The sequence below is a fragment of the Astatotilapia calliptera genome, chromosome 3 (genome assembly GCF_964374335.1).
Source record: "Astatotilapia calliptera chromosome 3, fAstCal68.1, whole genome shotgun sequence".
NCBI classification, from domain to species: domain Eukaryota; kingdom Metazoa; phylum Chordata; class Actinopteri; order Cichliformes; family Cichlidae; genus Astatotilapia; species Astatotilapia calliptera.
Genome location: NC_137424.1, coordinates 23706411 through 23720417, shown reverse-complemented (window position 1 = coordinate 23720417; position 14007 = coordinate 23706411). Strand labels below are relative to the sequence as shown.

Here is a 14007-nt window from a genome sequence, read left to right as displayed (position 1 = left end):
GCTGGCTGAGGTCACTTACACCACACCAGGGCCTGTGGCTGCTGGCTGAGGCCACTTACACCACACCAGGGCATTAGTTGCTATTGAGGCCCCTTACACCACACCAGGGCCTGTGGCACTGGCTGAGGCCACTTACACCACACCAGGGCCTGTGGCTGCTGGCTGAGGCCACCTACACCACACCAGGGCATTAGTTGCTATTGAGGCCAATTACACCACACCAGGGTCTGTGGCTCTTGCTCAGGCCACTTACACCACACCAGGGCCTGTGGCACTGGCTGAGGCCACTTACACCACACCATGGCCTGTGGCTCTGGCTGAGGCCACTTACACCACACCAGGGCCTGTGGCTGCTGGCTGAGGCCATTTACACCACACCAGGGCCTGTGGCTGCTGGCTGAGGCCACTTACACCACACCAGGGACTGTGGCTGCTGGCTGAGGCCACTTACACCACACCAGTGCCTGTGGCTTCTGGCTGAGGCCACTTACACCACACCAGGGCCTGTGGCTCTTGCTCAGGCCACTCACATCACACCAGGCCCTGCGCTTCTGGCCGAGGCCATCTTCACCAAACCAGGCCCTGTGCTGCTAGCTGTGGCCATGTACAACACACCAGGCCCTGTGCTGGTTCCTGAGGCCATCTTCAACAATCCAGGGCCTGTGCTGTTAGATAAATGCTAAACTGAGCCTTTGGGTTAGGGTATTATGCAAACATGCAGGTATGGTTAAAGGATTGTCTTCGTAACTTCAGGTACTTGCCACCTAATCAGTTGAATCCATAAATTGAGACATTGTGCTGGGGCCAGCAGCTTACGGCCATACCACCCTGAGCACGCCCGACCTCGTCTGATCTCGGAAGCTAAGCAGGGCTGGGCTTGGTTAGTACTTGGATGGGAGACTGCCTGGGAATACCTGGTGCTGTAAGCCTTTCATTTTCATGTCATTGAACCGCTTTTGATCCAGAGAAGGGGTGTATTAAAAGACCAAAAGCAGCTGCCCATTAATGAGGGCACATTAACGACATTGCTTTTGGCTGTTTTCCAATGTCTTGTGCTGCTAGCTGATGCCACCTACACCACACCAGGGCCTGAGTGACCGGCTGGGGCCACTTACACCACATCAGGGCCTGTGGCTGCTGGCTGAGGCCACTTACACCACACCAGGGCCTGTGGCTGCTGGCTGAGGCCACTTACACCACACCAGGGCCTGTGGCTGCTGGCTGAGGCCACCTACACCACACCAGGGCCTTAGTTGCTATTGAGGCCAATTACACCACACCAGGGTCTGTGGCTCTTGCTCAGGCCACTTACACCACACCAGGGCCTGTGGCTGCTGGCTGAGGCCACTTACACCACACCAGGGCCTGTGGCTGCTGGCTGAGGCCACCTACACCACACCAGGGCATTAGTTGCTATTGAGGCCAATTACACCACACCAGGGTCTGTGGCTCTTGCTCAGGCCACTTACACCACACCAGGGCCTGTGGCACTGGCTGAGGCCACTTACACCACACCAGGGCCTGTGGCTCTGGCTGAGGCCACTTACACCACACCAGGGCCTGTGGCTGCTGGCTGAGGCCACTTACACCACACCAGGGCCTGTGGCTGCTGGCTGAGGCCACTTACACCACACCAGTGCCTGTGGCTTCTGGCTGAGGCCACTTACACCACACCAGGGCCTGTGGCTCTTGCTCAGGCCACTCACATCACACCAGGCCCTGCGCTTCTGGCCGAGGCCATCTTCACCAAACCAGGCCCTGTGCTGCTGGCTGTGGCCATGTACAACACACCAGGCCCTGTGCTGGTTCCTGAGGCCATCTTCAACAATCCAGGGCCTGTGCTGTTAGATAAATGCTAAACTGAGCCTTTGGGTTAGGGTATTATGCAAACATGCAGGTATGGTTAAAGGATTGTCTTCGTAACTTCAGGTACTTGCCACCTAATCAGTTGAATCCATAAATTGAGACATTGTGCTGGGGCCAGCAGCTTACGGCCATACCACCCTGAGCACGCCCGACCTCGTCTGATCTCGGAAGCTAAGCAGGGCTGGGCTTGGTTAGTACTTGGATGGGAGACTACCTGGGAATACCTGGTGCTGTAAGCCTTTCATTTTCATGTCATTGAACCGCTTTTGATCCAGAGAAGGGGTGTATTAAAAGACCAAAAGCAGCTGCCCATTAATGAGGGCACATTAACGACATTGCTTTTGGCTGTTTTCCAATGTCTTGTGCTGCTAGCTGATGCCACCTACACCACACCAGGGCCTGAGTGACCGGCTGGGGCCACTTACACCACATCAGGGCCTGTGGCTGCTGGCTGAGGCCACTTACACCACACCAGGGCCTGTGGCTGCTGGCTGAGGCCACTTACACCACACCAGAGCATTAGTTGCTATTGAGACCAATTACACCACACCATGGTCTGTGGCTCTTGCTCAGGCCACTTACACCACACCAGGGCCTGTGGCACTGGCTGAGGCCACTTACACCACACCAGGGCCTGTGGCTGCTGGCTGAGGCCACCTACACCACACCAGGGCCTTAGTTGCTATTGAGGCCACTTACACCACACCAGGGCCTGTGGCAGTGGCTGAGGCCACTTACACCACACCAGGGCCTGTGGCTGCTGGCTGAGGCCAGTTACACCACACCAGGGCATTAGTTGCTATATAGGTCACTTACACCACACCAGGGCCTGTGGCACTGGCTGAGGCCACTTACACCACACCAGGGCCTGTGGCTCTGGCTGAGGCCACTTACACCACACCAGGGCCTGTGGCTGCTGGCTGAGGCCACTTACACCACACCAGGGCCTGTGGCTGCTGGCTGAGGCCACTTACACCACACCAGGGCCTGTGGCTGCTGGCTGAGGCCACTTACACCACACCAGTGCCTGTGGCTTCTGGCTGAGGCCACTTACACCACACCAGGGCCTGTGGCTCTTGCTCAGGCCACTCACATCACACCAGGCCCTGCGCTTCTGGCCGAGGCCATTTTCACCAAACCAGGCCCTGTGCTCCTAGCTGTGGCCATGTACAACACACCAGGCCCTGTGCTGGTTCCTGAGGCCATCTTCAACAATCCAGGGCCTGTGCTGTTAGATAAATGCTAAACTGAGCCTTTGGGTTAGGGTATTATGCAAACATGCAGGTATGGTTAAAGGATTGTCTTCGTAACTTCAGGTACTTGCCACCTAAATAGTTGAATCCATAAATTGAGACATTGTGCTGGGGCCAGCAGCTTACGGCCATACCACCCTGAGCACGCCCGACCTCGTCTGATCTCGGAAGCTAAGCAGGGCTGGGCTTGGTTAGTACTTGGATGGGAGACTACCTGGGAATACCTGGTGCTGTAAGCCTTTCATTTTCATGTCATTGAACAGCTTTTGATCCAGAGAAGGGGTGTATTAAAAGACCAAAAGCAGCTGCCCATTAATGAGGGCACATTAACGACATTGCTTTTGGCTGTTTTCCAATGTCTTGTGCTGCTAGCTGATGCCACCTACACCACACCAGGGCCTGAGTGACCGGCTGGGGCCACTTACACCACATCAGGGCCTGTGGCTGCTGGCTGAGGCCACTTACACCACACCAGGGCCTGTGGCTGCTGGCTGAGGCCACTTACACCACACCAGGGCATTAGTTGCTATTGAGGCCAATTACACCACACCAGGGTCTGTGGCTCTTGCTCAGGCCACTTACACCACACCATGGCCTGTGGCACTGGCTGAGGCCACTTACACCACACCAGGGCCTGTGGCTGCTGGCTGAGGCCACTTACACCACACCAGGGCATGTGGCTGCTGGCTGAGGTCACTTACACCACACCAGTGCCTGTGGCTGCTGGCTGAGGGCACTTACACCACACCAGTGCCTGTGGCTTCTGGCTGAGGCCACTTACACCACACCAGGGCCTGTGGCTGCTGGCTGAGGTCACTTACACCACACCAGTGCCTGTGGCTGCTGGCTGAGGGCACTTACACCACACCAGTGCCTGTGGCTTCTGGCTGAGGCCACTTACACCACACCAGGGCCTGTGGCTCTTGCTCAGGCCACTTACACCACACCAGGGCCTGTGGCACTGGCTGAGGCCACTTACACCACACCAGGGCCTGTGGCTGCTGGCTGAGGCCACCTACACCACACCAGGGCATTAGTTGCTATTGAGGCCAATTACACCACACCAGGGTCTGTGACTCTTGCTCAGGCCACTTACACCACACCAGGGCCTGTGGCACTGGCTGAGGCCACTTACACCACACCAGGGCCTGTGGCTGCTGGCTGAGGCCACTTACACCACACCATGGCCTGTGGCTGCTGGCTGAGGCCACTTACACCACACCAGGGCCTGTGGCTGCTGGCTGAGGGCACTTACACCACACCAGTGCCTGTGGCTGCTGGCTGAGGGCACTTACACCACACCAGGGCCTGTGGCTGCTGGCTGAGGCCACCTACACCACACCAGGGCATTAGTTGCTATTGAGGCCAATTACACCACACCAGGGTCTGTGGCTCTTGCTCAGGCCACTTACACCCCACCAGGGCCTGTGGCACTGGTTGAGGCCACTTACACTATACCAGGGCCTGTGGCTCTGGCTGAGGCCACTTACACCACACCAGGGCCTGTGGCTGCTGGCTGAGGCCACTTACACCACACCAGGGCCTGTGGCTGCTGGCTGAGGCCACTTACACCACACCATGGCCTGTGGCTGCTGGCTGAGGCCACTTACACCACACCAGGGCCTGTGGCTGCTGGCTGAGGCCACTTACACCACACCAGGGCCTGTGGCTGCTGGCTGAGGGCACTTACACCACACCAGTGCCTGTGGCTCTTGCTCAGGCCACTTACACCACACCAGGGCCTGTGGCTGCTGGCTGAGGCCACTTACACCACACCAGGGCCTATGGCTGCTGGCTGAGGGCACTTACACCACACCAGTGCCTGTGGCTGTTGGCTGAGGCCACTTACACCACACCAGGGCATTAGTTGCTATTGAGGCCCCTTACACCACACCAGGGCCTGTGGCACTGGCTGAGGCCACTTACACCACACCAGGGCCTGTGGCTGCTGGCTGAGGCCACCTACACCAGACCAGGGCATTAGTTGCTATTGAGGCCAATTACACCACACCAGGGTCGGTGGCTCTTGCTCAGGCCACTTACACCACACCAGGGCCTGTGGCACTGGCTGAAGTCACTTACACCACACCAGGGCCTGTGGCTGCTGGCTGAGGCCACTTACACCACACCAGTGCCTGTGGCTTCTGGCTGAGGCCACTTACACCACACCACGGCCTTATTTGCTTCTGAGGCCACTTACACCACACCAGGGCCTGTGGCTCTGGATGAGGCCAATTACACCACACCAGGGCCTTAGTTGCTATTGAGGCCAATTACACCACACCAGGGCCTGTGGCTCTTGCTCAGGCCACTTACACCACACCAGGGCCTGTGGCTGCTGGCTGAGGCCACTTACACCACACCAGTGCCTGTGGCTTCTGGCTGAGGCCACTTACACCACACCAAGGCCTGTGGCTGCTGGCTGAGGCCACTTACACCACACCAGGGTCTGTGGCTCTTGCTCAGGCCACTTACACCACACCAGGGCCTGTGGCTCCTGGCTGAGGCCACATACACCACAATACGGCCTTATTTGCTTCTGAGGCCACTTACACCACACCAGGGCCTGTGGCTGCTGGCTGAGGCCACTTACACCACACCAGGGCATTAGTTGCTATTGAGGCCAATTACACCACACGAGGGTCTGTGGCTCTTGCTCAGGCCACTTACACCACACCAGGGCCTGTGGCACTGGCTGAGGCGACTTACACCACACCAGGGCCTGTGGCTGCTGGCTGAGGCCACCTACACCACACCAGGGCATTAGTTGCTATTGAGGCCAATTACACCACACCAGGGTCTGTGACTCTTGCTCAGGCCACTTACACCACACCAGTGCCTGTGGCACTGGCTGAGGCCACTTACACCACACCAGGGCCTGTGGCTGCTGGCTGAGGCCACTTACACCACACCAGGGCCTGTGGCTGCTGGCTGAGGTCACTTACACCACACCAGGGCCTGTGGCTGCTGGCTGAGGGCACTTACACCACACCAGTGCCTGTGGCTTCTGGCTGAGGCCACTTACACCACACCAGGGCCTGTGGCTCTTGCTTGGGCCACTTACACCACACCAGGGCCTGTGGCTGCTGGCTGAGGCCACTTACACCACACCAGGGCCTGTGGCTGCTGGCTGAGGCCACTTACACCACACCAGGGCCTGTGGCTGCTTGTTGAGGGCACTTACACCACACCAGTGCCTGTGGCTGCTGGCTGAGGCCACTTACACCACACCAGGGCATTAGTTGCTATTGAGGCCCCTTACACCACACCAGGGCCTGTGGCACTGGCTGAGGCCACTTACACCACACCAGGGCCTGTGGCTGCTGGCTGAGGCCACTTACACCACACCAGGGCCTTAGTTGCTATTGAGGCCAATTACACCACACCAGGGCCTGTGGCTGCTGGCTGAGGCCACTTACACCACACCAGGGCCTGTGGCTGCTGGCTGAGGCCACTTACAGCACACAAGGGCCTGTGGCTGCTGGCTGAGGCCACCTACACCACACCAGGGCCTGTGGCTTCTGGCTGAGGCCACTTACACCACACCAGGGCCTGTGGCTCTTGCTCAGGCCACTCATATCACACCAGACCCTGTGCTTCTGGCCGAGGCCATCTTCACCAAACCTGGCCCTGTGCTGCTTGCTGTGGCCATGTACAACACACCAGGCCCTGTGCTGGTTCCTGAGGCCATCTTCAACAATCCAGGGCCTGTGCTGTTAGATAAATGCTAAACTGAGCCTTTGGGTTAGGGTATTATGCAAAAATGCAGGTATGGTTAAAGGATTGTCTTCGTAACTTCAGGTACTTGCCACCTAATCAGTTGAATCCATAAATTGAGACATTGTGCTGGGGCCAGCAGCTTACGGCCATACCACCCTGAGCACGCCCGACCTCGTCTGATCTCGGAAGCTAAGCAGGGCTGGGCTTGGTTAGTACTTGGATGGGAGACCGCCTGGGAATACCTGGTGCTGTAAGCATTTCATTTTCATGTCACTGAACCACTTTTGATCCAGAGAAGGGGTGTATTAAAAGACCAAAAGCAGCTGCCCATTAATGAGGGCACATTAACGACATTGCTTTTGGCTGTTTTCCAATGTCTTGTGCTGCTAGCTGATGCCACCTACACCACACCAGGGCCTGTGGCTGCTGGCTGAGGCCACTTACACCACACCAGGGCCTGTGGCTGCTGGCTGAGGCCACTTACACCACACCAGGGCCTGTGGCTGCTGGCTGAGGCCACCTACACCACACCAGGGCCTTAGTTGCTATTGAGGCCAATTACACCACACCAGGGTCTGTGGCTCTTGCTCAAGCCACTTACACCACACCAGGGCCTGTGGCTGCTGGCTGAGGCCACTTACACCACACCAGGGCATTAGTTGCTATTGAGGCCACTGACACCACACCAGGGCCTGTGGCTGCTGGCTGAGGCCACCTACACCACACCAGGGCATTAGTTGCTATTGAGGCCAATTACACCACACCAGGGTCTTTGGCTCTTGCTCAGGCCACTTACACCACACCAGGGCCTGTGGCAGTGGCTGAGGCCACTTACACCACACCAGGGCCTGTGGCTCTGGCTGAGGCCACTTACACCACACCAGGGCCTGTGGCTGCTGGCTGAGGCCACTTACACCACACCAGGGCCTGTGGCTGCTGGCTGAGGCCACTTACACCACACCAGGGCCTGTGGCTGCTGGCTGAGGCCACTTACACCACACCAGTGCCTGTGGCTTCTGGCTGAGGCCACTTACACCACACCAGGGCCTGTGGCTCTTGCTCAGGCCACTCACATCACACCAGGCCCTGCGCTTCTGGCCGAGGCCATCTTCACCAAACCAGGCCCTGTGCTGCTAGCTGTGGCCATGTACAACACACCAGGCCCTGTGCTGGTTCCTGAGGCCATCTTCAACAATCCATGGCCTGTGCTGTTAGATAAATGCTAAACTGAGCCTTTGGGTTAGGGTATTATGCAAACATGCAGGTATGGTTAAAGGATTGTCTTCGTAACTTCAGGTACTTGCCACCTAATCAGTTGAATCCATAAATTGAGACATTGTGCTGGGGCCAGCAGCTTACGGCCATACCACCCTGAGCACGCCCGACCTCGTCTTATCTCGGAAGCTAAGCAGGGCTGGGCTTGGTTTGTACTTGGATGGGAGACTACCTGGTGCTGTAAGCCTTTCATTTTCATGTCATTGAACCGCTTTTGATCCAGAGAAGGGGTGTATTAAAAGACCAAAAGCAGCTGCCCATTAATGATGGCACATTAACGACATTGCTTTTGGCTGTTTTCCAATGTCTTGTGCTGCTAGCTGATGCCACCTACACCACACCAGGGCCTGAGTGACCGGCTGGGGCCACTTACACCACATCAGGGCCTGTGGCTGCTGGCTGAGGCCACTTACACCACACCAGGGCCTGTGGCTGCTGGCTGAGGCCACTTACACCACACCAGGGCATTAGTTGCTATTGAGGCCAATTACACCACACCAGGGTCTGTGGCTCTTGCTCAGGCCACTTACACCACACCAGGGCCTGTGGCACTGGCTGAGGCCACTTACACCGCACCAGGGCCTGTGGCTGCTGGCTGAGGCCACCTACACCACACCAGGGCATTAGTTGCTATTGAGGCCAATTACACCACACCAGGGTCTGTGACTCTTGCTCAGGCCACTTACACCACACCAGGGCCTGTGGCACTGGCTGAGGCCACTTACACCACACCAGGGCCTGTGGCTGCTGGCTGAGGCCACTTACACCACACCAGGGCCTGTGGCTGCTGGCTGAGGTCACTTACACCACACCAGGGCCTGTGGCTGCTGGCTGAGGGCACTTACACCACACCAGTGCCTGTGGCTTCTGGCTGAGGCCACTTACACCACACCAGGGCCTGTGGCTCTTGCTCAGGCCACTTACACCACACCAGGGCCTGTGCTGCTGGCTGAGGCCACTTACACCACACCAGGGCCTGTGGCTGCTGGCTGAGGCCACTTACACCACACCAGGGCCTGTGGCTGCTGGCTGAGGGCACTTACACCACACCAGTGCCTGTGGCTGCTGGCTGAGGCCACTTACACCACACCAGGGCATTAGTTGCTATTGAGGCCCCTTACACCACACCAGGGCCTGTGGCACTGGCTGAGGCCACTTACACCACACCAGGGCCTGTGGCTGCTGGCTGAGGCCACCTACACCACACCAGGGCATTAGTTGCTATTGAGGCCAATTACACCACACCAGGGTCTGTGGCTCTTGCTCAGGCCACTTACACCACACCAGGGCCTGTGGCACTGGCTGAGGCCACTTACACTACACCAGGGCCTGTGGCTCTGGCTGAGGCCACTTACACCACACCAGGGCCTGTGGCTGCTGGCTGAGGCCACTTACACCACACCAGGGCCTGTGGCTGCTGGCTGAGGCCACTTACACCACACCAGGGCCTGTGGCTGCTGGCTGAGGCCACTTACACCACACCAGGGCCTGTGGCTGCTGGCTGAGGCCACCTACACCACACCAGGGCCTTAGTTGCTATTGAGGCCAATTACACCACAACAGGGTCTGTGGCTCTTGCTCAGGCCACTTACACCACACCAGGGCCTGTGGCACTGGCTGAGGCCACTTACACCACACCAGGACCTGTGGCTCTGGCTGAGGCCACTTACACCACACCAGGGCCTGTGGCTGCTGGCTGAGGCCACTTACACCACACCAGGGCCTGTGGCTGCTGGCTGAGGCCACTTACACCACACCAGGGCCTGTGGCTGCTGGCTGAGGCCACTTACACCACACCAGGGCCTGTGGCTGCTGGCTGAGGCCACTTACACCACACCAGGGCCTGTGGCACTGGCTGAGGCCACTTACACCACACCAGGACCTGTGGCTCTGGCTGAGGCCACTTACACCACACCCGGACCTGTGGCTCTGGCTGAGGCCACTTACACCACACCAGGGCCTGTGGCTGCTGGCTGAGGCCACTTACACCACACCAGGGCATTAGTTGCTATTGAGGCCACTTACACCACACCAGGGCCTGTGGCTGCTGGCTGAGGCCACCTACACCACACCAGGGCATTAGTTGCTATTGAGGCCAATTACACCACACCAGGGTCTGTGGCTCTTGCTCAGGCCACTTACACCACACCAGGGCCTGTGGCACTGGCTGAGGCCACTTACACCACACCAGGACCTGTGGCTCTGGCTGAGGCCAATTACACCACACCAGGGCCTGTGGCTGCTGGCTGAGGCCACTTACACCACACCAGGGCCTGTGGCTTCTGGCTGAGGCCACTTACACCACACCAGGGCCTGTGGCACTGGCTGAGGCCACTTACACCACACCAGGACCTGTGGCTCTGGCTGAGGCCACTTACACCACACCAGGGCCTGTGGCTGCTGGCTGAGGCCACTTACACCACACCAGGGCCTGTGGCTCTTGCTCAGGCCACTTACACCACACCAGGGCCTGTGGCTCTTGCTCAGGCCACTCATATCACACCAGGCCCTGCGCTTCTGGCCGAGGCCATCTTCACCAAACCAGGCCCTGTGCTGCTAGCTGTGGCCATGTACAACACACCAGGCCCTGTGCTGGTTCCTGAGGCCATCTTCAACAATCCAGGGCCTGTGCTGTTAGATAAATGCTAAACTGAGCCTTTGGGTTAGGGTATTATGCAAACATGCAGGTATGGTTAAAGGATTGTCTTCGTAACTTCAGGTACTTGCCACCTAATCAGTTGAATCCATAAATTGAGACATTGTGCTGGGGCCAGCAGCTTACGGCCATACCACCCTGAGCACGCCCGACCTCGTCTGATCTCGGAAGCTAAGCAGGGCTGGGCTTGGTTAGTACTTGGATGGGAGACTACCTGGGAATACCTGGTGCTGTAAGCCTTTCATTTTCATGTCATTGAACCGCTTTTGATCCAGAGAAGGGGTGTATTAAAAGACCAAAAGCAGCTGCCCATTAATGAGGGCACATTAACGACATTGCTTTTGGCTGTTTTCCAATGTCTTGTGCTGCTAGCTGATGCCACCTACACCACACCAGGGCCTGAGTGACCGGCTGGGGCCACTTACACCACATCAGGGCCTGTGGCTGCTGGCTGAGGCCACTTACACCACACCAGGGCCTGTGGCTGCTGGCTGAGGCCACTTACACCACACCAGGGCATTAGTTGCTATTGAGGCCAATTACACCACACCAGGGTCTGTGGCACTGGCTGAGGCCACTTACACCACACCAGGGCCTGTGGCTGCTGGCTGAGGCCACTTACACCACACCAGGGCCTGTGGCTGCTGGCTGAGGTCACTTACACCACACCAGGGCATTAGTTGCTATTGAGGCCCCTTACACCACACCAGTGCCTGTGGCTTCTGGCTGAGGCCACTTACACCACACCAGGGCCTGTGGCTCTTGCTCAGGCCACTTACACCACACCAGGGCCTGTGGCTGCTGGCTGAGGCCACTTACACCACACCAGGGCCTGTGGCTGCTGGCTGAGGCCACTTACACCACACCAGGGCATAAGTTGCTATTGAGGCCAATTACACCACACCAGGGTCTTTGGCTCTTGCTCAGGCCACTTACACCACACCAGGGCCTGTGGCACTGGCTGAGGCCACTTACACCACACCAGGGCCTGTGGCTCTGGCTGAGGCCACTTACACCACACCAGGGCCTGTGGCTGCTGGCTGAGGCCACTTACACCACACCAGTGCCTGTGGCTTCTGGCTGAGGCCACTTACACCACACCAGGGCCTGTGGCTCTTGCTCAGGCCACTCACATCACACCAGGCCCTGCGCTTCTGGCCGAGGCCATCTTCACCAAACCAGGCCCTGTGCTGCTAGCTGTGGCCATGTACAACACACCAGGCCCTGTGCTGGTTCCTGAGGCCATCTTCAACAATCCATGGCCTGTGCTGTTAGATAAATGCTAAACTGAGCCTTTGGGTTAGGGTATTATGCAAACATGCAGGTATGGTTAAAGGATTGTCTTCGTAACTTCAGGTACTTGCCACCTAATCAGTTGAATCCATAAATTGAGACATTGTGCTGGGGCCAGCAGCTTACGGCCATACCACCCTGAGCACGCCCGACCTCGTCTGATCTCGGAAGCTAAGCAGGGCTGGGCTTGGTTAGTACTTGGATGGGAGACTACCTGGGAATACCTGGTGCTGTAAGCCTTTCATTTTCATGTCATTGAACCGCTTTTGATCCAGAGAAGGGGTGTATTAAAAGACCAAAAGCAGCTGCCCATTAATGAGGGCACATTAACGACATTGCTTTTGGCTGTTTTCCAATGTCTTGTGCTGCTAGCTGATGCCACCGACACCACACCAGGGCCTGAGTGACCGGCTGGGGCCACTTACACCACATCAGGGCCTGTGGCTGCTGGCTGAGGCCACTTACACCACACCAGGGCCTGTGGCTGCTAGCTGAGGCCACTTACACCACACCAGGGCATTAGTTGCTATTGAGGCCAATTACACCACACCAGGGTCTGTGGCTCTTGCTCAGGCCACTTACACCACACCAGGGCCTGTGGCACTGGCTGAGGCCACTTACACCAAACCAGGGCCTGTGGCTGCTGGCTGAGGCCACCTACACCACACCAGGGCATTAGTTGCTATTGAGGCCAATTACACCACACCAGGGTCTGTGACTCTTGCTCAGGCCACTTACACCACACCAGGGCCTGTGGCACTGGCTGAGGCCACTTACACCACACCAGGGCCTGTGGCTGCTGGCTGAGGCCACTTACACCACACCAGGGCCTGTGGCTGCTGGCTGAGGTCACTTACACCACACCAGGGCCTGTGGCTGCTGGCTGAGGGCACTTACACCACACCAGTGCCTGTGGCTTCTGGCTGAGGCCACTTACACCACACCAGGGCCTGTGGCTCTTGCTCAGGCCACTTACACCACACCAAGGCCTGTGGCTGCTGGCTGAGGCCACTTACACCACACCAGGGCCTGTGGCTCTTGCTCAGGCCACTTACACCACACCAGGGCCTGTGGCACTGGCTGAGGCCACTTACACCACACCAGGGCCTGTGGCTGCTGGCTGAGGCCACCTACACCACACCAGGGCATTAGTTGCTATTGAGGCCAATTACACCACACCAGGGTCTGTGACTCTTGCTCAGGCCACTTACACCACACCAGGGCCTGTGGCACTGGCTGAGGCCACTTACACCACACCAGGGCCTGTGGCTGCTGGCTGAGGCCACTTACACCACACCAGGGCCTGTGGCTGCTGGCTGAGGTCACTTACACCACACCAGGGCCTGTGGCTGCTGGCTGAGGGCACTTACACCACACCAGTGCCTGTGGCTTCTGGCTGAGGCCACTTACACCACACCAGGGCCTGTGGCTGCTGGCTCAGGCCACTTACACCACACCAGGGCCTGTGGCTGCTGGCTGAGGCCACTTACACCACACCAGGGCCTGTGGCTGCTGGCTGAGGCCACTTACACCACACCAGTGCCTGTGGCTGCTGGCTGAGGCCACTTACACCACACCAGGGCATTAGTTGCTATTGAGGCCCCTTACACCACACCAGGGCCTGTGGCACTGGCTGAGGCCACTTACACCACACCAGGGCCTGTGGCTGCTGGCTGAGGCCACTTACACCACACCAGGGCATAAGTTGCTATTGAGGCCAATTACACCACACCAGGGTCTTTGGCTCTTGCTCAGGCCACTTACACCACACCAGGGCCTGTGGCACTGGCTGAGGTCACTTACACCACACCAGTGCCTGTGGCTGCTGGCTGAGGGCACTTACACCACACCAGTGCCTGTGGCTTCTGGCTGAGGCCACTTACACCACACCAGGGCCTGTGGCTGCTGGCTCAGGCCACTTACACCACACCAGGGCCTGTGGCT

The 14007-nt window shown here is 58.1% G+C and overlaps 6 non-coding genes across 6 annotated transcripts; all 6 read left to right on the top strand.

Annotated features, from left to right (window-relative positions):
* Positions 1 to 810: 810 nt before the first annotated feature.
* Positions 811 to 929, top strand: LOC145426484 (5S ribosomal RNA). Its single transcript, XR_013907194.1, has one exon. It is a non-coding gene; the product is annotated as a 5S ribosomal RNA (ribosomal RNA).
* Positions 930 to 1986: 1057 nt separating this feature from the next.
* Positions 1987 to 2105, top strand: LOC145427727 (5S ribosomal RNA). The gene has a single exon (XR_013908269.1). It is a non-coding gene; the product is annotated as a 5S ribosomal RNA (ribosomal RNA).
* A 1134-nt stretch (positions 2106 to 3239) lies between these two features.
* LOC145427726 (5S ribosomal RNA) lies at positions 3240 to 3358 on the top strand. Its single transcript, XR_013908268.1, has one exon. It is a non-coding gene; the product is annotated as a 5S ribosomal RNA (ribosomal RNA).
* A 3619-nt stretch (positions 3359 to 6977) lies between these two features.
* Positions 6978 to 7096, top strand: LOC145427847 (5S ribosomal RNA). Its single transcript, XR_013908389.1, has one exon. It is a non-coding gene; the product is annotated as a 5S ribosomal RNA (ribosomal RNA).
* Positions 7097 to 10890: 3794 nt separating this feature from the next.
* Positions 10891 to 11009, top strand: LOC145427725 (5S ribosomal RNA). Its single transcript, XR_013908267.1, has one exon. It is a non-coding gene; the product is annotated as a 5S ribosomal RNA (ribosomal RNA).
* A 1174-nt stretch (positions 11010 to 12183) lies between these two features.
* On the top strand, positions 12184 to 12302 carry LOC145427723 (5S ribosomal RNA). The gene has a single exon (XR_013908265.1). It is a non-coding gene; the product is annotated as a 5S ribosomal RNA (ribosomal RNA).
* The last annotated feature ends 1705 nt before the right edge of the window (positions 12303 to 14007 follow it).